The 26,902-nt window shown below is 48.0% G+C and overlaps 1 protein-coding gene across 18 annotated transcripts in view; it reads left to right on the forward strand.

Annotated features, from left to right (window-relative positions):
* The window catches only part of MARK2 (microtubule affinity regulating kinase 2), a 668,807-nt gene that overhangs the window by 266,031 nt on the left and 375,874 nt on the right, over positions 1 to 26,902 (forward strand). The gene's annotated exons all lie outside the window — the stretch shown is intronic.

The raw sequence follows: 26,902 nt of genomic DNA on the forward strand, positions 1-26,902 counted from the left end.
TATTACTTTAAAGTTGCCTTTCCACACGAAATTCGACATTGATGAACATGAAAATATAGTTTTTGATGAAAGTGTGGCGATTGAGTAAACTGATGAATAGTCAACTTTTCATTGAGAAACTGGCACCTGAACTTTCACAGACCCGGTATTTAGTCCTGCTTACAGTTTCAGTTTGTAAAGTTCATCTCATCATAACCTCTTACGCAGCATGCATTGTATTTATTTACTCCCAGATTTCTTTGACAAAATTATTTTACCCAGGCTGTCCTATCAGTTACTCTTGCTTTCCCCTTTGTATCTCTAGCTTTTTTCTTGCTACCTCTTCTCTCTTCCTCCGTCGTTTTCTTTCTAATAAGGCTAGGGTGTGGAATGGTAACCTACGAAGTCCATTTTGACACATCACCTTCATTTTCCCCCCAATTTATTTTGCTACAATCCCACTTGTTTGAAACGTGAGTTTTTCTGTTTCCACTTAAAAAATAAAACAACCCATAAAACACAGTGATCTATAATCAGGATTGGCGACTGGGGTGGGGGATAGGGGCTATCTTAAATATGTTTGCATAGGGGAAGAGCGCACGAGGAGGGAGTGGTGCAGCGTCCACAAGGGAATTATGATTAGGGAGTATCACCCTGTATTCCCCATCTAATTGTGTAGTATTTAAAATGAGTTAGTTTTTTTTTTTTAAGGGCAGGCACTCCGCTCAATATAAAGTTATTTTGTGTTTGGTTTGTTGAGTTCAGAGGTCGTGCCCTCCACTGTCCCTTGCTGAGAAGCGGATTACTGCTCGCCCTCTCTACCCTGAGAGGTATGTGCAGAAATTGTTGTATCTTGGCCCAGTTTCCAGAACTGTGCTTGGGCTGGCCACAGAACACCAATGATAACCTACTTCAGCCACCACGGTTGAGGTCCACTAGCCCTAGTCTGCCCTGCATCCCTTCCACACTCAAAAGAATGTTATCTGGCTGTGGACTTTAGAGCTGGACGTAATTCAATGAATGCTATTTCGCAGTCTTACCTTTGTTTTCCATGCAAATGTACTGTATAGAGGTGCTGTTTTGTAAATAATGTGAGTTAAGTTTTTATAAACTTGTGCCTTGTGCACTACATAGGGTTGGCGGATGTGCCCTGTACCACTTATGCATTGTGGGTTGAAAATAAGATCGTCTTCCACAACAATGTGTTGTCTTTTAGGTACGCCTTTGCGGAACTAAATATCTTGCAAACCTGTTATTATCGTGCCTACCTCAGGAGTATAATTTTTTTTGCGAGTATGACCCAAAGATGCTACATATCTGTGAATTGTGGTGTCTCTTCTAAACCCAATGTCCCAAGGAACGTGAATTGATTTTATAAACTAAACATGTTTTTTGTGATGTCTTGCTTGATTGGATCATAACACGAATACTGTACCTCTTACAGTGTAGACTCAGAGAAATGAATTTCGATATGTTTATTTACTGATGGTCTGTGGGAGTTTTTTTCAAATGTTTTAAAGTTCTTTGCTTCTCAAATTTGCTTTCTCCTATAATTTGTATTTGGTTGTTTCAGTCTTAGTGCTGGAGACAAAGAAGCAATTTATGTTACAAACCTAGACCTTTGCTTATATTTGGTGTTGATTTCTGATGGAAAGATCTGCAGTCCAAACTTTTCAGTTGATACTCCACTGCTGTTTTTGTTTTTTTAATACAAGGTCGTGAACAAAAACTCTTTATCTACTTGAAATGATTTATTTGCTTTACGTAAAATACACTTTTTCCGGTTTTGTAGATAGTATTCTGTGGCCGTAGAGTGCTAAAAGAGCATTTTAGGTCTTCAACCGAGTCTGATCAATATGTGAACAATCGATGTGTACTTTTGACCAAAACTGTTAAAAAGCTTAAACATAGCGTACTTTTAGGCACATTTGACATTGCAGACTGCCTTTTCTAGGTGGGTGTGGGTTTGTTTGCAGTGCACCTGTCTAGGCATTCATTTGAGGGCTGATGGCACACGTGACAGCGCAGTTATTGAATACCTCAGGTGGTTGGGTTTTAAGGGTGCCCTACTCGGATTTTGAACTTTTACGGTACTAAATTAAAGCAGTGGTTATCTGAATATGGCAGATGTCTAAGAAAATGAACAGTCGTACAGTCTATTGTGTCTGTCTCACTGCTACTTTCCTCCATGGTCAGTGTAGATTAAACCTGGTTGTCTTCTGGCTGGTTGTAAGGATGAGAATAGGTATTTTCAAACATCGGATCAGCCACTGAGCTCGACTAGGAAATCAAGCGATATAAACTGTTAGAAAGCAGTGGCGTTGTTGATGCTAGTTAGTGATATATTGTATTTGAATAAATAAATGTGGTAAACATTTGTTAACTATTACAGGAGAGTCCCAGTCTGGAAATCTGTTAAATAATAAGATCGGTTACCTGCATACGTCCCTAATTGGGAATTTATAGTTACTGGTAACTTGCCTTCTGTCTACAAAGGTGTACAGACTATTCTACTGATGGGTGAGTGTCACTCAGGCCCATGTGTACTTCATTTGGCAAGTGTTTGCTTGGTGTAATCGACACCACACGTATTGTACAACAAAACTGAAGGTATAATTTTGAAATTGGAAACAACGCTTAATTAGAGTAAAAAAACAAAAACAATTGAGTGTTTTTTCCCGGATTTAGTCATACATTTTCAGGTTGACAATCTGGACACTGCTTTGGACCACCCCGAGTTTCATGAATGTTTAAAACACTGTAAGCTTGGTTCAGTATTTTAACGTAGAATTCCATGTCTGTAACTGTTAGGCAGAAATATATGAAACTGTTGGTTTTACCCTTCACCCATAACACCTATTTTCAGTTTCACCACGCACTATGTACACTGTTACATAATTCACGCTCATGTCCACGCTGTAATAAAACAGATTAGATTGCAATGTTTGTTGCCTAAGCCTTCCCCTATTTTTCGAAGAAAATTGGATTATTTGCAGTTTTCATCTGGTATAAATGAATCAATACGGACTGAGACACATTAATGTAATCCGTTTATTACACTTTAAATAGGAAAACATGTACAGTATCACTTTTACAACACATTTTACTGTACCTCTATTGTAGATGATTTAGGAGCGAAGGCTTTAATTAGAATGCAGGAAGATAGTGCACTCTTTCACTCTATATGTATATGAAATAGGGTACATAATGAGTACGCCATCAATAGTAAAGGGTTCTGGTGACATTAACCAGGTAGTCAAACGGCTAGTGGATTCCGAATATTACCAGAACACAGAGTCTGCAATATTGCACCATATTACACGTTACCTGGTATGTGTTTTCTATATTTTTTTATTTTGCGGTATTGAGCTTGAAAGCTGTTGGCATTGAATATATGTTACATTTGCAATATACTCATTGTATTCACTTGTTATGATTTCTTCTTCATTCTGGTTCCATAGAACACTGCTTTAGAATGTAAGTCCCCAGGCAGTCAGTTTCACTGTGTTGCTCTGGAGGCCTGATGTCTTTGTTGCTGTGCTGCATATTATATACATTAAATTACTTAATTTTATTTTGAATAATTGGTGTTCTTTCAACATACTTTAGCAAAAGTGCCTTGCTTGCAGCTCCAGTGTCATTAGTGAAATAGAGACATCCTTTGTAATGAGTAATGTTTTCTGGAGGTGCGAAGTAACCCTCCAGATATCTTGACTTTTGTAGAATTGACCAAATCTTTGATAGGTGCAGCAATGACCTGCCTAAGATCAGACCAGCTTCTTGATGATTTGGCTCGTATAGTTAGGGACAGATTTTCTTAACAAGTGTCTGAACCAGTACCAATGCTTCCCAAAGACATTCCTGTAATTCCTTTGGCATGATCTCACATGCAAACTCTTCGGCACCAGTTGGCTCTGAATTATGAACACTCTGATCTTGAGCTGGTTTTGGCCTCCTATAATTCATCTGAGCCTATGGCTTCATGTTAAGTAGAGACCCCGACCTTGAAAACTGATTTGATAGTTAATTAAACCCCAAAAAATCAGTAAGCTTTATTTCGATGGAACAGTACATAGTCCATCAAAAGCAGAAGATTGTTATTCTGTTGCTGAAATTGTTTCGCCTCACAGATCACGTAAGAAGCGCAAGATTGACAAATATGTATATAGTTATAAATCTGACATGTATATCTACTTGTATGTGCACAATGCCACCAACTCTTTGCTTGCTTTGCACTGTACAGTGTATACTTCCACAGGGCATTCTGGGATACGGTACAAGATTTCCATCGCCCTTGTTGGTTAGGTATTTAACTGAAATTAAGCGTTACAAATACGTCCTATCTTGTATCTGAAGTTCTTACTGTTCCCCACCTTTCTTACCCTCTGCCACCTTCATCCCACATGGACAGGATTCAATCCTACACTTGATCCATAGTTGGCCTTTTGATGGACCGTACAACACTTTCTGGCCTGACACCGGATTGCCAAAGATGTCCCCTAACGCAACTCTTACATTTTTCTCACAACATCATAAAGCCCCACCTCGGCACCCAAGTGATCCATAGAATCATACGTGGCTCCAGACATTTCCAAACCCAGAATGATTCTTGGGCCGTCACCGCTGACGGATGCGACTCCTTACTAGTGTCTTCAACCATCACCAATCAAGATTACTTGCATGACTTAGTAGCTTCCAAGCGGGCTTTGGGACAGGCCAACATGTGGTCAAAAACACCCCAATTAGAACACCGGTTTGGGAAAGCTTCTCATACTCATTCCAGGGATGGGTGAACGGGGCTTGGTTTCATTAATGTTGTTAAAACTTTGTGTCCACAGTTCTTGTTCCTCTCGCTCTTTATCTCTCTGCGATCTCCTTCATCTGTTTTGACCCACTCCTCCCTGTCAGACATGCTCACACCTCCCGGCTACCTGAGCAGTGCTTTCGACAACACTTAGCTGAACACCTGCACTTACCTCTTCATATGACCACCAACACCCGCCTCTGAAAAACGTGTGGGGCGAACTAAAATGCACACTTTGCCACCTGCCCAGTTTAAAGGCTTTGGCCTTATTATACTGTCACCAACTGTCCAACAAGACCCTAGACTCCCTCTATGATGCATGCATTGAAGATACTCTCATTAAACACGAAGGGCCTCAACCAACCATTCAAACATTCAAACGCAAAGTTGTGGCGTACTGCTGCAACAAACCAAAAGGGTTATCAACCCCTTTTATTTATTTATTTTATTAGCCATCAGTTTGATACCGTAAACATATATAGCACAGAATAACAAAGCAAATAGCTATCTTCAGAACACACCCCAAAAAAAGAAGAGCAGAGAGAAATAAAAATGCATTAACAATATTTAAAAAAAGTTTGGATGATTGCAGACAGTAACATAGAATTACATATCGTAGACAATGCATCTTCTAGTCCCACTGAAGGCTCGACCACACCCTTTCAAATTTTGCCCTTGGGCGTGGAGCCCTAGCTTTAGCCAAGGCCAATTCCATTTCATAAACCCCCCAAAATTCTGTAATATTTGCACTCAGTGTTTGAATCCATGCCCGAGCAATACATAATCGAGCACAAACTATAATAATCGAAACTAGAGATTTCGTTAGATTACCCGGATCTGATACTACCCCCAATAACATTTCTTTCTCAGTTAGTTGGATATCATAGCCTGATAGTTGAACCAGCTCGCGGGTTACATCAACCCTAAACGTATTTAGCTTTGCACATGTAACAAACGTATGACGGAGATCAGGGGCATATCCTTGACACTTCGGGCAGCGTGACTTTACAGAAGCGTGGGTCATGGCCCACTTTGAGATGACCTCTGGGGTATAGAACAACATAAACATAATCCGATGTTGCTGTAACTTCAAGTTACCTGAGGTAACTGCAGTATTTATTATAGCCAACGATTCATACATTTCCTCATTTGTAATATTCATTTCAAAAGTCCAGTTCAGTTTAGCTACAACCTGTATACCATCGTCGCTAGCGGCCGCAAAAAAAGTCTGATTGATTTTTCCTAAACAGACCCAGCCTGAAAACTGAAAAAATGCAAATAATACCTCAGTTGAGCTGGGTAGGGCTAATAAGCCCTCTCCATGAATAAAAGAATCCCTGACTTGTAAGTACCTAAAGAACGAATTTTGTGAAACCCAAATTCTTCTTTCAGTGATGCAAATGATCTAAAACCTTGCTCATCATAAAGCTGTGTTATACCACAGCGTTGCCACCCTCTCCCCACAGAATCGGAAAATATTCCAGACCATCTCGGATTTTCCCAAAGAATTGTATATTCATGCAATTCAGGCAGTGTATAGGCCTTGCATATGTCTTACCATATCCGGGCAATATCTCGGACTACCTTGAACCGAACCCACTTGTAATAATTAGGGTCGTTCGTCTTTTACTTTAGAAACCCCGTGTTAGGGCCAAATGCCAGCTGATATGCAAACCAAATCCTACCCGGACCAGGCCCCTTGAGTAGGCTCTGAATCCGACTTGCAAAAGCAGCCCAGAAGTAAGTAAGCTTTAAAGTCTTGGAGTTTGAAACCACCTTGTTCGTATGTTAACTTAATATACCTAAGAACTCTCCTTGCCCTCTTATAACTCCATATCAAACTGCCTACAGCACTCTCAAGCCGCTTACAGACAGGGGTGCCCTCAATGGAATAGTGCGAAACAGGTACAATAACTTCGGAAGGATGTTCATTTTTACTGCATTAAACTTCCCAATAATGCTAATTAGTAACTTATGCCAGCTACGCATGTTTGCAACAACCTCCGACCGAGACCTAGAGATGACTTTGTGTACCATAAAGACCCCCAAGCCACTCGGTTGAAGGCTTTCTCGGCGTCCAACATCAGCATCTCGATCTGCTGGTTCAAGTGGCCAGAGACATCGAATGCAGCAATAGCTGTGTTTATGTGAGCAGCTGGGTCTCGAACCGGGACAAAACCATGTAGTTGTTCAGATACTAGAAGATGGATCATTGGGGCTAGACAGGAGGTGAGAATTTTTTTAAAGATTTTAGCGTCCGTATTGATTAAAGATATTGGACGATATGAGTTCTCCAGTATTAGGGGTGTCTTTCATAGATTCACATGTTTGAATATTCCCCGTTGTCGAAGTGGGAGTCCCACGGTAAATAAAATAGCAATAATGCTAAATATAATAAATATATATAAACATAATACAAGAAAAAAGAAAGGAAATACAACTGAAATGCTCTAAAAACGATTCCTACATAGGAATGTAAGGTAAAGAGAAAAAGCCATTTGTAACACATTAGTGTCATTGTTAGTCCAAATTACAGCTAATCAGGCGCCAGCACCCTCTAGAACCGTCTCCTCAGAAGCTCAAGCCCTCAGATTTTCTACCGCACGTCGTGTGAAGGGAGTCTCCCTGAGCTCTGCTCAGTTTTCAGCTCTACTCATCTAGTTTCCAGTGTTTATCTCAACATGTCAAGTATTATTCAGACCTTGCTCTTCTTGTGGGAAGCTGCGCCTTTTTGAAAAGGACCCCCACCAGAAGTGTATCTACTGTTTATACCCTGATCATGAGGCTGCCAGCTGCAAGTTCTGTAGAACTTTTTCTACTAAGACTCTTAAAGACGAGAAGGCCGTCTTCTCCTTTGGCTGCAATGTCTTAAGGACAAGGATTCTGCACCGTCTGATGCAGAAAGTTTGCAATCTGGTCTTTCTACAGCAGCTTCTAAGCGTGGTAGTGTTCAGGAGTTTCCATCTCCTTTCCTCAAAAAGCCTAAATTGGCCTTGTCTCTGGCTCCTGTGGTGTCTTCTGCCACTCCTACCACCTCTACGCCCACGAGACCTGGCTCTCAGGCGTCTTCTGCTGCCTCTCAAGGTGTTTCCACGCCTCTTAAAGATCCGCCGTCGACGGGAGCGTCGACGAGCGTTCCGACGACGAGGACAGCATTGCCTGCATCTTCGACGACGACGCTGACTACCACTTCAGACTTGTCGTCGACGACGGTATCGTCGGCAGCCTACACGTCGACGAGGGTTTCGTTGCCGTCTACACCTGTTCCGTCGACGATTCCCATCTCGTCGGCGAAGAAGAGAGAATCCTCGTCGACGAAAGACCCGAAGAAATCGTCGTCGACGACTCCGTCGACCAAGGTCTCGTCAACGAAGACACCGTCGACCACGCTCTCGTCGACGAAGATACCGTCGACCAAGGTCTTGTCGACGAAGATACCGTCGACCAAAGCCCCGTCGACGAGACTCCGTCTACGGAGACTCTACCAGCTTCGACGACGGCCCCGTCGACGACTTAGTCTACAGTGGATCGCCCGTCGGCGACTCCGTCGACGGCCATACCGTTGACTAAGATTTCTCCAAAATTACCTTCGACAGCCAAGTCCGTCTCGTCGACGTTAACGACGACGACACCGTCGACGACGGCACTGATTTCATTTGCCTCTTTGCCATTAGTGCCGTTGAAAACTTCTGAATCTTCACGTCATCGCACTACGGTTCCTTGCCAACAGATCTCTGATCCAGAGCCACCACCACCTTCTCCGATGTTTGCAACTACATCTGAGCATGACACAGACTCGGAGCATGAAGGGGACACGTTTGGGGCGGCACATAGTCCCTCTGATTTAATAATTAAATGTCAAGACTCTGATTCTGACGACGATGGCGGAGACCAAGAGTCTCAGCAAGAAGAGCAGTTGGTCCAAGTTCCTATGGCTACCATTCCATTAACCTTGATCTCTAATCTCCAACATATGCTGGATGATTACAACCGCCGTTTTCCTGCAACACCGCAGACCACGCCTGTACAATCTCCTGTTCCTGTGGCACTACCTCCACCTTCTTTGCCGCCTGTCTTACCACCTACAAGTTCGTCTCAGGTTCAGACGTCCATTAGAATCCATACCACTGTTTACCCGCAGGATGCGGATGATGAGGCGGTCCCAGAGCGTGAGGACGGAGAGGTCCCTGACAACTCGGATGACGATGCAGGCGACCAGGATATGGCTGAATGGGACGAATATCGGGCACAGACGCCCTCTCCTCAGCCTGGGAACTCGGGTGAATCCCCACCTGTAGATATCGCCAGTTTCCATCTTTTAATGGATAAAGCGGCTCAGCGTTTCAAATTACCGCGATCACAGCGCGAGGAGGACTGCTTTCTTTATGATTTTAAAGATAAACCTTATAAGCAGGTACACACTATTCCTATCATCGATTTCGTTTGGAAGGAGGAAATTAAACTCATGAATGCTCCTAACTCCTTACCTGCTCAGATACCGCGCCTTGAGAAAAAATACAAGGCCCCAACTGGTTCTCCAGCTTGCCTGATTTCTCACCCCAAGCCGGACTCTGGGGTGACTCAGGCCGCACAGCGTAGAGCACGGAACCCAGCGTCCCAGATCACAGCCCCTCCGGATAGAGAGGGTCGACGCTTAGATGCTATTGGCCGCAAGTTCTCAACGATGGCTTCAACATCTGTCCGGGCAGCCAATGCCATAGCCATCTTGGGACGTTATGACCGGCAGATGTGGTCAGACATTTCAGATTTCATGGCACTCATACCTGATGCTTCCAAGGCTGACGCTCAACAGATTCTTCGCGATGGTCAGAGGGCATCGGAAGAAATGATCGACTGTGCAGTCGATATTGCTGACACAGGTTTCCGTCTGCTTGCAAGCGCGGCTGCACTCCGACGACAAGGCTGGCTGAAGTCCACCTCCTTCCGGCAGGAAGTCCAATCCAAAATATTGGATATGCCATATGATGGGGAATCGCTATTCGGATCCCATATCGATGACGCCCTTGAGTCCATTAAGAAGGACACCGATTCCGCAAAGGCTTTGGGCACATTGCAATTTCGGAAGCAGTCCTTTCGAGGTGCGCGCGGACGCGGCACTTCTTCCAACGCTCGAGGAGGGCAACAATACCGCTCCTACAATCAGAGCGGCCAACGTTACACGCCCAATCAGCAATCTCGTCAGCAGCCCTCCAGACCTTACAGAGGAAAGTCTTCTTATCGTGGATCCAATCCAAAACGCCAATGACTTTTATCACCCTCAAAGTGTTGGAGGGCGAATCTCTCTGTTTTATTCTCAGTGGTCCTCGATCACCTCGGACCGCTGGGTTTTGGACATTGTCAAACGGGGTCATACCCTGGAGTTTGTAGAGATTCCTCCTTGCACTCCACCTCGTGGCCCGCCTCCTCCACATCTCAAGGAGCTTTACCATCAGGTCCGTCTTCTTGTTTTAAAAGGTGCAGTCGAAGTGGTCCCGAAACATCAAAGAGGGGAGGGTTTTTACTCTTGATTCTTCCTCATACTCAAGAAGACCGGGGATTGGCGACCCATTCTGGATTTGAGGGCTCTCAACCAGTTCCTAAAGTCACAATCGTTCCGCATGCTGACGTTACTGGAAATCCTGCGTCTTCTATCCAGCGAGGATTTCATGACCACCATAGACCTTCAAGACGCATACTTTAATGTCCCAATAATCCAACAACATCGCCAGTACCTGCGTTTCAAGGTGGGACCAATACATTTTCAGTTCAAAGTTCTGCCCTTCGGACTGCGATCAGCTCCTCGTGTGTTCACGAAGGTACTGGCCCCTGTGGTGGCTCACCTGCGTCTGCAAGGAGTTCAGATCTTTCCATATCTAGACGATTGCCTTCTCAAGTCTCAATGCCACCATCAGCTAGGTCAGGACACTCGCCTTTGCCAGCAAGTGTTTCAGTCTCTGGGGTTGACCATCAACGTCGAAAAGTCACAGTTTGCGCCTCTGCAAACCAGAACCTTCCTGGGAGCGATCCTAGACACACAGCTCTCAAAAGCGTTCGTCTCGAACGAGCGACGTCAGAAGATCCTTCGTCTGGTCTCCCTCATTCGAAGAAAACAGTCCGTTTCTGTTCGGACGTTAAAGTCCTTCTTGGGAATGGCTTCATCTTGTATCGCACTGATCCCAAATTGCAGGTTGCGCACCCGTCCCATTCAGGAGGAACTGGACCTACAGTGGCGTCAGGTCTCCGGGTCCTTCAACGACCTAGTTGCCGTCACAGCTCGAATGAGAGAGCCTGCTTTGGTGGGCGCAGCCCACGAATCTGGAAATGGGAATGTCCTTCCTCGTTCAGGCTCCAGATCTTACGCTGACGACGGACGCCTCCCTGGAGGGGTGGGGCGCTCATCTCCAGGGCTTATCCATCAAAGGCAAGTGGACGCCGACGCAGCGCACGTGGCATATCAACAGGCTAGAATTGATGGCGATCTTCCTAGCGCTCAAGTCCTTCCTCCCGGTTGTTCACGGGGAGTCCGTGCTAATCCAAACAGACAATACCACCAGTATGCACTACGTGAACAAACAGGGAGGGACCAAGTCTCCACATCTGTCCCGCTTGGCCCAGTCGATCTGGGATTGGGCTCTCCGCCATCACATCACCTTGACAGCTGTCCACCTTCCGGGCGTGTCCAACCTCCTGACTGACTCTCTGAGCAGGTCCACTTCCTCAACACACGAATGGGAACTACACCAACCGACTCTAGATCTTGTTTCGCCAGTGGGGTCACCCAGATCTAGACCTCTTTGCAACACCGGAGAATCGGAAATGCCCGTCTTATGCAAGTTGGCATCCCCACCCCGGGTCCTGCGGGAATGCCCTTTTGATCGACTGGTGCGATCTATTCGCTTACGCTTTTCCGCCGCTCCCATTAATACCGCGGGTACTGTGGAAAATGCGGAGGCAGCCCTGCCACATCCTGTTGATCGCACCTCGTTGGCCCAGGCAGGCATAGTTTTCGGAACTGCTTCTGCTGTCCCAGTGCGAGCCCATTCCTCTGCGTCCCCGTCCAGACCTCCTAACGATGGACAGGGGCCAAGTATGCCATCCGGATCCCTCCACGCTACATTTGTGGGCATGGAACCTGAGCACCTTGAGTTCGCTGACTTGAACATATCCCAGGAATGCAGAGACATCCTAGCTCATGCCAGGGCTCCGTCTACCGTCAAGACTTACAAACTCAAGTGGAAGCGATTCTGTCATTGGTGCGCTACAGCCAATATCCATCCCATCCATTCCACTCCTGAGCAGCTTCTTCCATTCTTCTTGAGCCTCGCTCAGTCAGGGCTCTCTCATGCTACTCAGAGTTTTCTTAGCTGCAATATCTCGTTTTCGACATGATGCCTCTTCTTCCCTCTGTTCATCACAGATCATACGCCAATTCTTCAAAGGGCTCTTCCGCAAGTTCCCACCTGTTCGGCGCCCTCCTCCATCTTGGCACCTCAATATTGTACTATCTCAGCTTATGAAGTCACCATTTGAGCCGTTCCATAAAGCGGATATCAAAATCCTCACCTGGAAGGTTGCACTTCTTCTGGCTTTGACCTCATCTCGTCGCGTGAGCGACCTTCACGCTTTCACTGTCAGACCACCTTATCTTCAGTTCAAACCACCGGGGTGGTGCTCCGCACTAACCCCTCCTTCCTACCTAAAGTACCTACGGATTTCCATTTGAATGAACCTGTGTTCCTCAAGACTTTCTTTCCGGACCCAAAGTCTCCGGCGGAGCAGCGCTTGCATTCTTTGGACATCAAACGATGCCTTAAATTTTACATTGCCAGAACTGCCCCCTTCCGCAAGTCCGACCAACTGTTCATTGCCTATGGACGACTGCGCAATGGACATTCAGTTTCCAAACCAACTATTGCCCGGTGGCTTTCTTCAGCCATTGCCTTCTGCCACCAACAAGCGGGCAAACCATTGCAGTCTTCAGTGAGGGCTCATTCTACGAGGGTGATGTCTTCATCCACCGCCTTGTTTGCTGGTGTGCCACTTCATCAGATCTGCCGTGCAGCGACATGGTCCAGCAGGCACACCTTCACCAAACATTACTGTTTGGATGCCATCAATGAAGCGGATACCGCAGTGGGACAGGCAGTGCTTCGCCATCTTTTTCAGTAAGGTGAGCCTCTGTTCCCTCCTCATTTGTGTTTTCCTGTGATTGCTATGATGTGTTAATATGACTGTATTATTATTAGTACTGTCTTGATTTCTTCTTTATATGCCTAGCAATCTCAGTTCTCGGAGGTTACTACTTTCTATTCTATTCAAGCATGTGAATCTATGAAAGACACCCCTAATACTGGAGAAGAACAATTGTTACTTACCTGTAAACAGGTGGTTCTCCAGTATTGGTGTCTTTCATAGATTCACATGCGACCCACCCGCCTCCCTTCCGAGACTCTTCTCCTCATACACTCTTGGTTACTTTGTGCTACGAAAATCTGAGGGCTTGAGCTTCTGAGGAGAAGGTTTTAGAGGGTGCTGGCGCCTGATTGGCTGTAATTTGGACTAACATAATGACACTAATGTGTTACAAATGGCTTTTTCTCTTTACCTTACATTCCTATGTAGGAATCGTTTTTAGAGGATTTCAGTTGTATTTACTTTCTTTTTTCTTGTATTATGTTTATATATATATATATATATATATATTTATTATATTTAGCATTATTGCTATTTTATTTACCGTGGGACTCTTACTTCGACGACGGGGAATATTCAAGCATGTGAATCTATGAAAGACACCAATACTGGAGAACCACCTGTTTACAGGTAAGTAACAATTGTTCCTATCCACTACAGGTTTCCCCTTTTTAGGAAAAACAATAATGTTATATTCCAGGAGGAAGGTGCATCCCCACCTTGCATTATTTTATTAGCCAGCTCAAGCAGGACAGGGACCAATATAATCCTTAAAAGTTTTATAAAACTCAAGAGGAATAGTATCCTTGCCTACCACTTTGCCTGAAGGTAGTGCACTTATTGCTGCGTTTATTTCTATTTATCAACATTTTTGTGCAGTTGCGCAGATTTAAGTGGATCCAAAATAGGCATTGCGCTTTTGTATGTAATCCATAGCTATTTGCTGATTAAAGCATGCTGAATTGCTATAAAGCTCAGCATAAAATAACATAAATGGTTCAAATATATCTTGGGATTTGGTATAAACTAAACCATGTGCTCTTTTAATTTGCTTAATATGTGATTTGGCCCTCTGATCGGCTAACTGATGGGCCAAAGCCTGTCCAACCCTTTCTCTGTATTCGTATTGTCTGGTTTTAAACTTATGAAAACTGTTAGCTACTCTGTCCTTTAGTCTTCTCCTGAGCTTCGCTCTTAATTCGATAAGCTGATAATAAATCAATGACTCCCTAGTGTCCCTCAAGGCAATAGCTCTAGCATGTTGTTACTCTAAATCTAAATACTGCCAATGCTCGTTTTCTACCGAGCTTGCATGTATCCAGTTCGGTTTGATAATATATTGTAATGTCTCACATATGCCTTCAAACATTCCCAAACTATTGCACAAGGTGCAGTATGTTGATTATTCTCTTTGTATTCCCTCAGCGTTCCTTGCATATAATTTACATTGTCAGGGTTACTAAGGAGGTGCCTGGGAGACGACAATTCCTTTGCTGGCTCTTTCCCCCCAAGCTGAAGTTGAACTGTCAGCATAATAGGGTTATGGTCCGATGTGACTTTCAGGCAAACCTCCATGGAAAAGTTTTCTAACATGGCTTTATTAGTAAAAATCATATTGATTCTAGAATACTGTTTATGCGGATTCGAAAAAAAAAGTATAGCCTGGTATAGTAGGAAATAATTTTCTCCAAGCGTCCTCGAATTGATTGATATGAAGTAGATCAAATATGCCCTCGTCTGAGCCATTCAGACTCGTGGTACGGTATTCGTGGTGTTAATTTTTTTATCTAATGTACAATTAAAGTCTCCCATAACTATTAAGTTCCCCTGCCCATTCCAACAATTCAGAACACAAAAAAGAGATGACCTCCGGGCAGTCAATATCTGAAAGAGACACGTTAGTATTAGATTCCTTACCTCAGAATATCCCCAGGCGTCAGACTGGATCCGGAAACTTTTGCGTAGCAGTACCCTTGCGCGTCGGTAGGTGTCGTCTGCCGCTCCGCGTCCGATAGGCGCCGTGATGTCGTCGGAGTACTAAGACGCCGCCTCCGCGTGCTGACGTCAGTTCTTCTTTTTTCCGCGCCAGCAAGCACAGATCTGGAAAAAGCAGTAACCCTAGTCATTTTTTGACTAACTTTTTGATCATTTTTGATTATTCTCGAAGTCTTATCGACTCAGACGGTGCCGTAGGGATGCCCGGCTTTAAGCACCGCGATGATTGCGACCGCCTGATGTCGGTCACGGATCCTCACCGCGTGTGTTTATCTTGTCTCGGCGTCGACCACGACGACAAGGCCTGCTCCGACTGCCGGGCCCTCTCTTCGAAAGCCAGACGGGAGCGGTTCCGCAGGCGACTCGAACTCCGGCAGTCGGTCCCGCGCCGCGAGAGGTCCCGATCCCATGGGAGGTCGAGGGACAGGTCGAGGGACAGGTCGAGGGACAGGTCGCGGGACAGGTCGCGGGCTCGGAGCCACTACAGTTCCGAGAGTAGGCCGCACTCCTCCGGGTCGAAGTCGTCGTCAGGTAAGCGGCACAAGAAGTCCAAGCGGCGTCATCGCTCTTTATACTCCCCCCCCCCCCCCCCCCGACGCTCGCACGATGCGGCCGGGGGTTCGGGTGACACCACCCACGTGGCTCCGTCAGTCGCGGGCGCCGCGTTCAGCCCCATACCCTACGGTCCCTGGGCTCAACGCGACGCCGGAGGAGATCGAGCGCTTCCTCATGGCCATGAGGAAACTCTCTCCTCCGACGGGCTCCGCGGCGCCTTCGGGCCCAGCGGACCCGTCGGGGACCCCTAGCGGGTCGGGGGGTTCTGCCCCGACGCCGTCGGGTGCTTCAGCCCCGGCGCCGCCGACACCTTCGGGCCCGGCGCCGCAGGTTCCTGTTATCCCGACGCCGCCGGCACCGAGGGCCCGGCACCGAGGGGTTCAGTTGTTCCAGCGCCGCCGGCGCCTTCGGGCCCGGCGCCGCAGGACGCCGCTGGACCTCCTTCGGGATCTGGTTCGTCACCGGTGGACCTTACGACCTCCCCGGCGTCAGTCCCTCAGGTGTCGCCGGCGCCGTCCCCGGTTCCACCTTCGTTCCTGTTCCGGCGCCGGGACGGCCCCGATGGGCGCCGCTCCAGACGTCGTTTGGAGAATTTCACTTCTATGAACAGGCCCCATTAGTTGAGAACCCTGAGTTTCAGGAGATGGGTGATGAAGAGGACTGGGAGGGGTCTGAGGACCCTCTGACCAGAGAGTGTCAGTCTCACGAGGACTGGACAGGAGACCTTGGGGAGGCCAGTGGCCTGGACACCTCTCCAGACACTGGTTTTGTCTCCCCTCCTACCGTGGCTTCGGAGGAGGGGGCAACATATAGTGTGGTGCTGATGAGGGCTGCCAAGGCCTTGGGCCTTGAGCTCCCCGTCGCGGCCGTGAGGACTAACCTCCTCACTGAGGTCCTTAAACCGCAGTCAAGCTCCGCCGAGCCTCTGCTGCCCTTTAATGAGGCCTTGACCGACGTTCTTCTGGGCACTTGGTCCAAGCCCGCTACGGGTTCGCCCGTAGATAGGAACGTGGCCAGACGCCACCGCCCAGCCCCGGGCGACCCATGTTTCCTGTCCTCCCACCCTACCCCTGAGAGCCTGGTCATCCAGGCCTCCAATTCCCAGACCGCATTCCCGTCCGCCCTGCCGGACAGGGAATCCAAGAGGTATTTATTTATTTATAATTACATTTGTTGAGCGCGCAGCTACCCGGAGGTTTCCCGGCGCTAAAGCAAACTGAACGGTGAAAGGGAGGGAGGATCATAAGATCATAAATTAGTTGTTAAAAAGCCAAGTTTTTATTCCCTTACGGAATTTCAGAAAGCACAATTCAGTGCGCAGAGATTGAGGAAGAGAATTCCATAAGGATGGGGCCAGCAGGGAAAACGAGCGTCCTCCCATCTTGGCTCTGTTGATGCGCGGAATCTTAAATTTATTCTGCGTCGAAGACCTAAGTGTGCGGGGGGGATGTATTGCTGCACCAGAGCAGAGAGATAGCAAGGGGCTCTACCAGTCATAATTTTGTGCATGTAGCAGAGTGCTTTGAAGTTAACTCTGCTTTCAATCCGCAACCAGTGCAGATTCCGCATATGGTGCGCGACCGAGGATCGGGCAGGAAGGTGACAGATCAAGCGGACAGCCATATTCTGTACCACCTGGTACTTCTTGATTACCTCTTTGGCAGCACCTAGGAGCAGGATGTTCCCATAGTCCAGGCGTGAGATGACAAGAGCCTGGACTACGGTCCTCAAGGTGTCCGCAGGTAACATCCAGGTGATCTTTCTCAGCCACCTGATGATGGTAGTACAGGTGGCTGAGACTTTCACAGCGTGTTGTTTGAAAGTGAGTTGGTTGTCGAAGATCACACCAAGATTGCGGGCAGACACAGATGGAGTGGGAAGAGGACCCATCTCTGGAGGCCAATGGTGTGGGCCCCAGAGAGAGGTGTCTGGGCCAAACAGGAGCAGCTCTGTTTTATCCCCGTTTAATTTTAGTTTGTGCTTCAACATCCAGTCCGATATATGTTTCAGTCCAACTTGAAGAGAGGAAGAGGGGAGGTTTTTATTGGTGGAGAGAGAGTAGATGACTTGTGTCATCAGCGTAGGAATAAATTGTGAGGCCAGCTTGTTCCGCCAGGAAAGCAAGCGGCCTCACGTACAGGTTAAAGAAAAGGGGACTAAGAATAGACCCCTGGGGAACACCGTGAGGGGAAGGGAGAATAGATGAAACAGATGTGGAAGAAAAAACTTGAAATGTGCGCTCAAAAAGAAAATTAGCGATCCAGGCCAGGGCGGTACCACCGACACCAACTGCCTCCAGGGTGGACAATAGGATGGAATGGGAGACGGTGTCAAAAGCGGCACTCAGGTCAAGCAGAATGAGTGCCACCGTCTCACCATTATCCACTTGGCGTCTGATGGTTTCTGACACGCCAACGAGAGTTGTTTCCGTGGAGAAACCAGCCCTGAACCCGGATTGAGAACCATGAAGAAAATGGGAGGTATGACCAGTATGGGAAGAAGATCTTCTCATCCCTGAGCCTGGGCCTGCGGTCTTCCAACACCGCCTGCCTCTTGGGACGTTACACCCACTCTGTGTGGGATAAGGTCGCGGAGGTGCTGCCAGAGTGTCCGTTGGAGGTACGGGCCAAACTCGGCCAAGCCCTTGTGGAGGGCCGGGATGCAGCCAAGTATTCCATCAGGTGTGGGCTGGATACCACCGACTCGCTAGGTAGAGCGATGGCAACGACGGTGGCGGTCAGACGCCACGCCTGGCTGAGGTCCGCCAATTTCTCGGCAGATGTCCAGAACACACTCATGGACATGCCGTTCGATGGCCGTCGCCTCTTTGGCGACAAGGCAGACCATGCGCTTGAGCGCTTTAAGGACTCCAGGGCTACGGCCAAGTCCTTAGGCCTCTCGGGCTAGCGCCAGCAATTGGCTGCCTTTCACTCCTTTCGTGGCCACGGAAGGGGTGCGCCCACACGAGCCGCCAGCCACGCTCCGCAGGGCAAAACCCAGCGCGGTGGTGGCCGTGGGAACCGCCGTTCGGGCGGTCGGGGGCAGCGTCGAGGTCAGTCCACACCTTCCCCCGCAGCATCCGCCTCAAAACCCTCCTAGTCCGTGCTTTCAGGCCCATGTGACGCCAGTGCGGGGCAGGGTTCGCCATCACCACCTCCACTGGCGCACTGTCACATCGGACAGGTGGGTGCTGCAAATCGTCCGAAGAGGCTACTCCCTCCCCTTCGAGGCGACTTCTCCAGCCATGCCACCGCAGAACCACCGTGTATCGGGGGATCATTTGCGACTTCTGCAGGAGGAAGTTACGGCCCTCTTGGCCAAGGGGTCATCGAGCGCATTCCTGGGCCAGAAGTAGGGTGTGGTTGCTACTCCCACTACTTTCTGGTACCCAAGAAGGGCAAAGGGGGCCTACGCCCTATCTTGGACCTGAGGAACGTCAACGGCTTCCTCCGGAAGGAGAAGTTCAAGATGCTGACACTGGCTCAGGTTCTGGCTGCCCTAGACCCAGGAGACTGGATGGTAGCGTTGGACTTGCAGGACGCTTATTTTCATATCCCCGTCCTGCCTGCCCACCGGCGCTACCTGCGGTTCATGGTTGGCCACGAGCACTTTCAGTTTACCGTGCTCCCCTTCGGCCTTACCAGCGCCCCACGGGTGTTCACGAAAGTGATGGTGGTGGTCGCAGCTCATCTGCGCAGGTTAGGGGTTTCAGTCTCCCCTACATCGACGACTGGTTGTTGAAGGCGGGCTCGCCCCAGACAGTCGTCAGCCACCTCCAGACTACGGCAGACCTCCTGCACCAGCTGGGGTTCTCCATCAATGTGCCGAAGTCACACCTGTGCCCCTCTCAGAAGCTCCTCTTCATCGGAGCAGTTCTGGACTCGGCGCGGTTTCGGGTTTATCCACCCGAACAGCGGGTCCGGGATATTCAGGCTCTGATTCCCATCTTTCAGCCGTTATCCCGGGTTTCGGTCAGGTTGACGCTGCGGCTTCTGGGGCTGATGGCCTCCTGCATCCTACTGGTGCATCACGCCAGATGGCGGATGCGGGCTCTGCAGTGGGACCTGAAGTTTCAGTGGGCCCAGCATCAGGGCAACCTATCCGACCACGTCCTGATCTCGGAGGGCACTGCGAGACAGCTGCAGTGGTGGCTTACGGACCGCGATTGGGTCAGCGGCAGATCCCTCTCCCTTCCCCAACCGGAGCACGTAGTTGTGACGGACGCGTCCCTCCAGGGCTGGGGAGGCCACATGGGAGAGGCGGAGATCAAAGGCATCTGGTCTCCGGCGGAGGCCCGGCTCCACATCAACCTGTTGGAGCTCCGGGCGATTCGTCTGGCACTGAAGGCATTCCTCCCCTCTGTCCGGGGGAGTGTAGTGCAGGTGTTCACGGACAACACCACCGCCATGTGGTACTGCAACAAACAAGGCGGGGTGGGGTCGTGGACCCTTTGTCAAGAGGCTCTTCGCCTTTGGCAATGGCTGGAACGCCAGGGCGTGACCCTGGTGGCTCAACACCTGGCAGGTTCTCTGAACGCCAAGGCGGACAAGCTCAGCCGTCGGTGCATGATGGATCACGAATGGCGTCTGAACTCGGACGTGGCGCAAGGCCTCTTTCAGCGATGGGGAGAGCCTTGGTTAGATCTATTCGCCACCGAAGAGAACGCGCAATGTCATCAGTTCTGCGGGTTGGAATTTCCAAGGCGGCACTCGCTCGGAGACGCTTTTCGTCGCGAGTGGAGTTGCGGTCTGTTGTACGCCTTTCCGCCTATAGCACTTCTGCCCAGAGTGCTGAAGAAGATCCGGCGCGACCGGGCCCAAGTCATCCTTGTGGCTCCGGACTGGGCGAGAAGGTACTGGTATCCAGAGCTACTCAGTCTGTCAGTCGATCCCCCGGTTCGTCTGCCTCTTCAGGAGGACCTTCTGTCACAGCAGCAGGGAACGGTCCTCCACCCGAACCTGTCCAGTCTCCGCCTCCATGCTTGGAGATTGAGCGGCGACAGTTGAGGCCATTCGACTTGCCTCCTGAAGTTTGTAACATCATTCTGGCAGCCAGGCGTCCCTCCGCAAAGTCGGTATACGCCTGCAGGTGGAACAGATTTGTGGCATGGTGCACAGCAAAGGCTGTGGATCCCCTCAATGCCCCTCTTTCTGAGGTTCTTCTCTTCCTTCTTCCTCTTGCCCAGCAGGGCTCTGCTCTGGGCACTATCAAGGGCTACCTTTCTGCCCTTTCAGCCTTTCTGAGGCTGCCTGATCAGCCTTCTTTGTTCAAGTCCCCTATTGTGAATAGATTTCTTAAGGGCATCACACACGCGTTTCCTCCTGTTCCGTTTGTGATGCCTCAGTGGGACTTGAACCTGGTTCTTACCTTTCTGATGTGCGCTCCCTTTGAGCCACTTCACAACTGTCCTCTTCGCCTTCTGACCTTGAAGACTGCTTTCCTGGTTGCCATCACCTCTGCCAGGAGAGTGAGTGAGCTCCAGGCCCTTTCTTGTACTCCACCTTTCCTTTCTGTCCATCCGGACAAAGTGGTGCTGCGTACCAAACCTTCTTTCCTGCCCAAGGTTGTCACGGCCTTCCACATCGGGCAGTCTATCACCTTGCCAACCTTCTTCCCGCCACCGCATCCCTCTAAAGAGAAAGAGCGGCTCCACCGTCTGGACCCAAAACGTGCGCTCTCATTCTACTTGGATCGCACACGCCAGTTCCGGGTGGATGACCAACTCTTTGTTGGTTACGTGGGCGCTAAGAAGGGGAAAGCGGTGCACCAGAGGACCATCTCCCGGTGGATCATCCTGTGTATCCAGGCATGCTACTCCTTGGCTAGGAAGGAGCCCCCGGTTGGACTGCGGGCTCATTCTACCCGAGCAACGGCGGCTACCACTGCCCTGGGCAGGGGTGTGCCCTTACAAGACATCTGTCAGGCAGCTACGTGGGCATCGCTGCACACGTTTGCAAGACACTACTGCCTGGACAGCCAAGTCCGGAGGGATGGCTTCTTTGGCCGTTCCGTCCTCCAGGACTTTCTGGTGTGATTATTGGTTCGCAGACCCACCACCGGGGTTGGTATTGCTGGGGTATCTATTCTAAGGTAAGGAATCTAATATTAACATGTCTCTTTCAGATGCACAAGTTACTACTTGTGTAACGATATATCTGTAAGAGACATTAGTTAGTATTGGATTCCTTACCGACCCACCCTCCCCGCTCTGCGAACCAATATCTAGGGTTAGGGTTACCCCCTTTCAGGGCCCTAGTTTCAATGGCACCAGTGTTGGTTTTTAACATGGCTCTGCGTTTCTGGCGCGGAAAAGCTGTGTCTAAGAACTGACGTCAGCACGCGGAGGCGGCGTCTAAGTACTCCGACGACGTCATCACGGCGCCCACGACGACAGACGCGGAGCCGCAGACGACGCCTACCGACGCGCAAGGGTACTGCTACGCAAAAGTTTCCGGATCCAGTCTGACGCCTGGGGATATTCTAAGGTAAGGAATCTAATACTAACTAATGTCTCTTACAGATATATCGTTACACAAGTACTAACTTGTGCTTTAGTAGGATACATTTTAGATGGGCCTTGTTCAAAGTGGTGTTCTGGTCATGCGATATGGGTATTCTCTTGAGGTTATTTTCGTCAATACCTCTGGGGGCGTGTCTTGTACTTCTAGATGCATTTGGCTGGATGGGTTGGATTAAGGACAGTTTCTGTTTGTCGTCTTTGTGCTGGTGTAGAGGGAAGGGAAGGGAGTTCATAAGAATGAAGCATGGAGGTGAGCTCATTTGGAGATAGGGCTCGCTTTTCCCTTGTCGGGCGGGATGAGGCATTCGGGTAGGGTACTGTATTCCATTTGGGGATTTGAGGTAGAGGGCTAGAACATTGCCGATGCATAGGCTTAGTTAGTGAGATGGGTTGATGCCGGATCAGGTCATGCAGCGCTTGGATGTCCTCTTTTATTTGTTGAAGGGATAGAAGTATCATCGAATCTGGGGTCAGGTGTCGGAGTTATCATGTTGGTGGCCTGAACTGTGGTAAAGTGAGGAGGGGTTATTGCTGGTGTGGTGTCCAGGGGCAAGAGGTGAGCTGGTTCGATGCATGATGGTTTTTCGGTGTGGGAGTCCATAGGGATGGGGTGGGTGGAGAGAGGATGGGAAGGGGTGTTGATGTGTAATTTAGTAGGATCTAATTTGTTGTGTGACATACTTGTAGAGTGGTGGTAACTGGAGAAGGGGGGAAGTGAAGAGGGGACGTGAGGGGTTATTGTTATGAGCTATGGGAGGAGGAACAGTGAGATTTATAGTGCAGGGAGAGGGAGAAGATGGACCGGCGGATGGATCTGGAGTAAGTGTGTAGGAGGAAGAGATTGAGGCTGAGCATGCAATGAGGTGGGTGAAGGTGCGGTTGCGGAGAAGGGGAAGGGAGGTTGAGGAAGTGGGGGCTTAAGGGAAATCTGGGGTCGAGGTAATGTGAGTGATAGGCGAGGTGGGTGTAGTAGAGATTGTGGTGGCGCTGGGGAAGGAGTGGAGATTATGTGGGTATATGTCATCAGATGGGGTGTCGGTTAGGTCCGAGGTGGATGTATATGTACAGTGTGATACCAGGGGGAATGACTGGATGAGGAGTCAGGTGAGGAATCGGAAAGAGGGTTAGGAGAATGGTTTGTGGGGGGTGGAATAGGGTCTTGCCACCTTCGCTTTGATGCTAGCGAAGATGTTGTCCAGTAAATTCAGATTATGGTCCGCTGCCTGCATGAGAATAATCCCAGTATGATAATTGGTAAAAGTAGCCGTTGCTTTGTAGAACGGAGAGGAAGTGATATTTAATGTGAGACCGTGTACGTTTTTTTCATGTTGAAGCAATTGAGAATAGGGCGAGAAAGGCTTTCCGCCATTGTGCTCTCCTTTTGGTGTAGAATAAGATGTTGTTTGTTATGTGTCCTGTATTGTTTGAAAAATAAGGGTCAGAGATTGGGGTTTCTGGATGCGATTTTAGTAGACGATGTTTGAAGCTTTTGGCTGCCTTTTTTGGGAGGTAAGGGGGTTATTTGATGGAATAGGTGTGTGGGCCCATAGGCTCCATAATATGGTATGAAAGTTATGGAAAAGAGAGGTAGACTGGTGGGAGCAATATTTGGGGAGTATGAGCAGTTGAGGCCTCCCTGTTTATTCCAGGTAATGAGTACTTGGGATAGGTCCTTGCTCCATTACATTTAATAGGTCACGTAGTGGTAGATGGCCCTTGTTGTTTGAGAGGGTCGGATTAACTTGGCTAACTATGTCCCAATTTAGGTAGTGTCCCGGGGTCCTTAGTTAGAGAGTTAGCGGTTGCTGAGATTTAAAGTAAATGATATCCATCCATTAGTGGGTTAGCGTGTTTGTAGTTGAGAACAATGGGTACGCTCTGTGGAGGTTGCATGTGTATCAATCGTTCCAAGATGGCTGCTTCTTTGTCTAATGATGACAAATATCAGTGAGTTAGTCCTATTACTCTTTCCATGCCACACGAGCTACCAAGGTAGTCCTCTGTCTGTTTCTATGGGGGCAGATCAGAATTCATGGTCCTTTCTTTCTGTTTGATAATGAGGTGAATGCTATAGGTCATGTGACTTTGCAGTGGCGTGAGGTGAGTGGTCCTTTTTTTGTGTTACCTAAACAGCTAATTAGTCATTTGAGGTTCCCCCATTTAGGTAGAAAAAATGGTGGGGCTTGTGCTGTCTATCGAGGAGTGATCATCCAGGTCACTCTTGTGATCCCTCTCCTCCGTCCGTGTCTCTGTGTGCTGCTCTGAATGCATCCTACACTATAAAGCCCGGCGGCTGGGGACAATTCAAAGGTGAATGCCAAACAAGTGATCATAAGCACCTCTGCATCGGTCTCTCCATGTGCTGTCCCCAGCGTGTAAATGCGAGCACAGTAGACCTCGAATTGCAGGGGAGCACTCCAGAAGTAAGCGCGGGGTCAGCGGGAGGGGAGGGGTCGCTAAACAAATGTCGCTCGTTCAGGGAGCCTCAGCTCAGTCGGCTGCAGTGTGGCTGCAACAGGGCTCACCTTGTAAAAAATGTGGCTCTTCCCGGTACTCTCCGCCTACCTCATGAGCGTGCAGTCTTAGGCGCCACCGCTCCGATGCAGTCTTAGGCGAGACAGCTCCGATGCAGCTGGGGATCACTGGTGGAGATCGGGACTGCTCCTATGCCTCAGTCCTCTATGCCGGAGGGGGTTGTCCTGGAGCTCCGGGTGCTGACGCTGGGCACTCCATCAAACGGGGTCAATCACGGTCTGTGGACCCGCCTGATCAGCCGTCTCGGACTACGATGCCGTTCATTCCTCTAACTGGGTCGCACCACGGGTGGTGGCTGGGAAATCGAATGGCAAGATCACATTGTGTCGACCTCAGACTTCAATAAGAAATTATTTGTTGATCAATTTCCCCTACCACATATAAATGAATTGTCTTTTAAAAGGAACATGAGCTGGTTAACGACAATAGATCTAACGTCAGCCTACCACCAGGTATCTTTGCACCCAGATAGTAAACAACGGACTGGTTTTATAATGCCTGTAGGGTGTTAACAGTTTAGAAGAGTTCCCTTTGACCTAGCTTCGGATGCTGCCATGTTTCAGCCTTTAATGTAGAAACTGTTGTGTAATGTGTCTAATGTAACTTTATTCAAGGATGATATTTTAATAATGGAGAAAACAGAAAATAACATAAGACATTGAGGAAAGTATTGAGAATTCTTGAAAATTGATAGCAGAAGCTGCTAAACATAAAATAGGAAAAGGAAGGTCACGTATTTGGGTCACCAGTTGTGATGGCATTGCACCCAAGGAGGATATATGATATGAGCGATCAAAAAACTTCACCCAGTAACAAAGAAGTGTGAGCTTTTGTAGGGTTAGCCGAATTCTACTCTAAATTTGTACAACATTTCTTAAGTAAGATGTACCCTATTAGACAGTTATTAAATAACAGAACGCCTTTTGTATGGTCCACAGATTGCTTAACAGGGTTTCACGGTATTAAAAAGGACAATGAGGCACCGTTGCTTTATGATCTTGATCCTGAATGCAAGAAAAATATCATAACTACTGATGCCAGTGAAAAAGGGTTTGTGGCAATGTTGTCCCAGGTTGATGCAGTAGGAAAAGAGCGTGTAGTGACATTTGCATCAAGAGCATTAACACCCCCTGCGAAAATTACTCGGTTACAGAGCGAAACTCTGGGGTGTGTTTGGGGCCTTGGCCATTTCCGGCAATTTGTTTGGGGATCAAAAGTAGTTCTTCACACTGATCACGAACCTCTATGCAAAGTACTTACAACACAAGGACTCAACAGTGCCTCACCAAGGATTACAAGGTTATTTATGCATTTATTAGATTACTGTTATGAAGTACAATATTTGCCAGGATAGCGATACAAGATTGCTGACTGAGTAGTCTTCCTTGGTTTTTTGTAAGTGAACCGCCTGATGAATGGAATGATTGTTGGGTGGCAGTATTAGGGACCAAGGATCTAGCAGAAATGAATAATGAAGCATGGTTAAGTGATACTCAATCTGATGCTATCTTAAGCAGAATCATGGATATGATCAAAGAGGGGTGGCTGGAGAAAATAAGAGCTGTTGATTTAACTGTATGTTGGGAATTTAGGAATTAATTATCCATTGAAAATGGGCTGGTGTTCAGGAGAGGACGTTTGATGCCACCAACTTCTTTCCATGAAAGCATTATAACTTGGTGTCATAAAGGCCGCCTGGGCATAGTTCAAATGAAGAGTAGAGTTAAACGTTTATACTGGTGGCCGGTGATAAACTGAGTAGTGGAAAAACTGGTGAGAAATTGCTGAAAGAGCGTCAACTCAGATAAAACCCAAGTAACTTTAAAACCTCCTTTAAATCTCATTGAAGCACCAGAGGCACTGTGGGGAAAATATAGGAATTGATATTTGTGGACCAGTACAGAATACAGAATATATGACTGTCATAGTTCTAATAGATCTGTATTCCAAATGACCAGAGTTAAAGTTTGTGGAGGTAGCAGACTCTAGAGTGGTCATAGATTTCTTAGAAGAAAGTTTTTACATGGAAGGCATACCAAAAACCATTAGCAATGACAATGGTGGTCCATTCATGTCGGATAAGTTCAAGGAATTTTCAAAGAATTTTGGAATCTCAAAACCACATCCATTTACCACCTTGAGTGGAATGGTTCTGTTTAACGCTGTAATCGCTTGATCAAAGGAATCCTATAAATGTCCATTAGTAACAATCCTAATTTGGAGCAAGAACTTAATGAGCAGTATAAGAGGCATATAGGATCACAGAATGTACAGTATTGTCATATGCAGCTAACCTATGCAGAACTCCGAGGTGATAGCTC

This window comes from Lissotriton helveticus, chromosome 9 (assembly GCF_964261635.1).
Source record: "Lissotriton helveticus chromosome 9, aLisHel1.1, whole genome shotgun sequence".
Taxonomy (NCBI): Eukaryota; Metazoa; Chordata; class Amphibia; order Caudata; family Salamandridae; genus Lissotriton; species Lissotriton helveticus.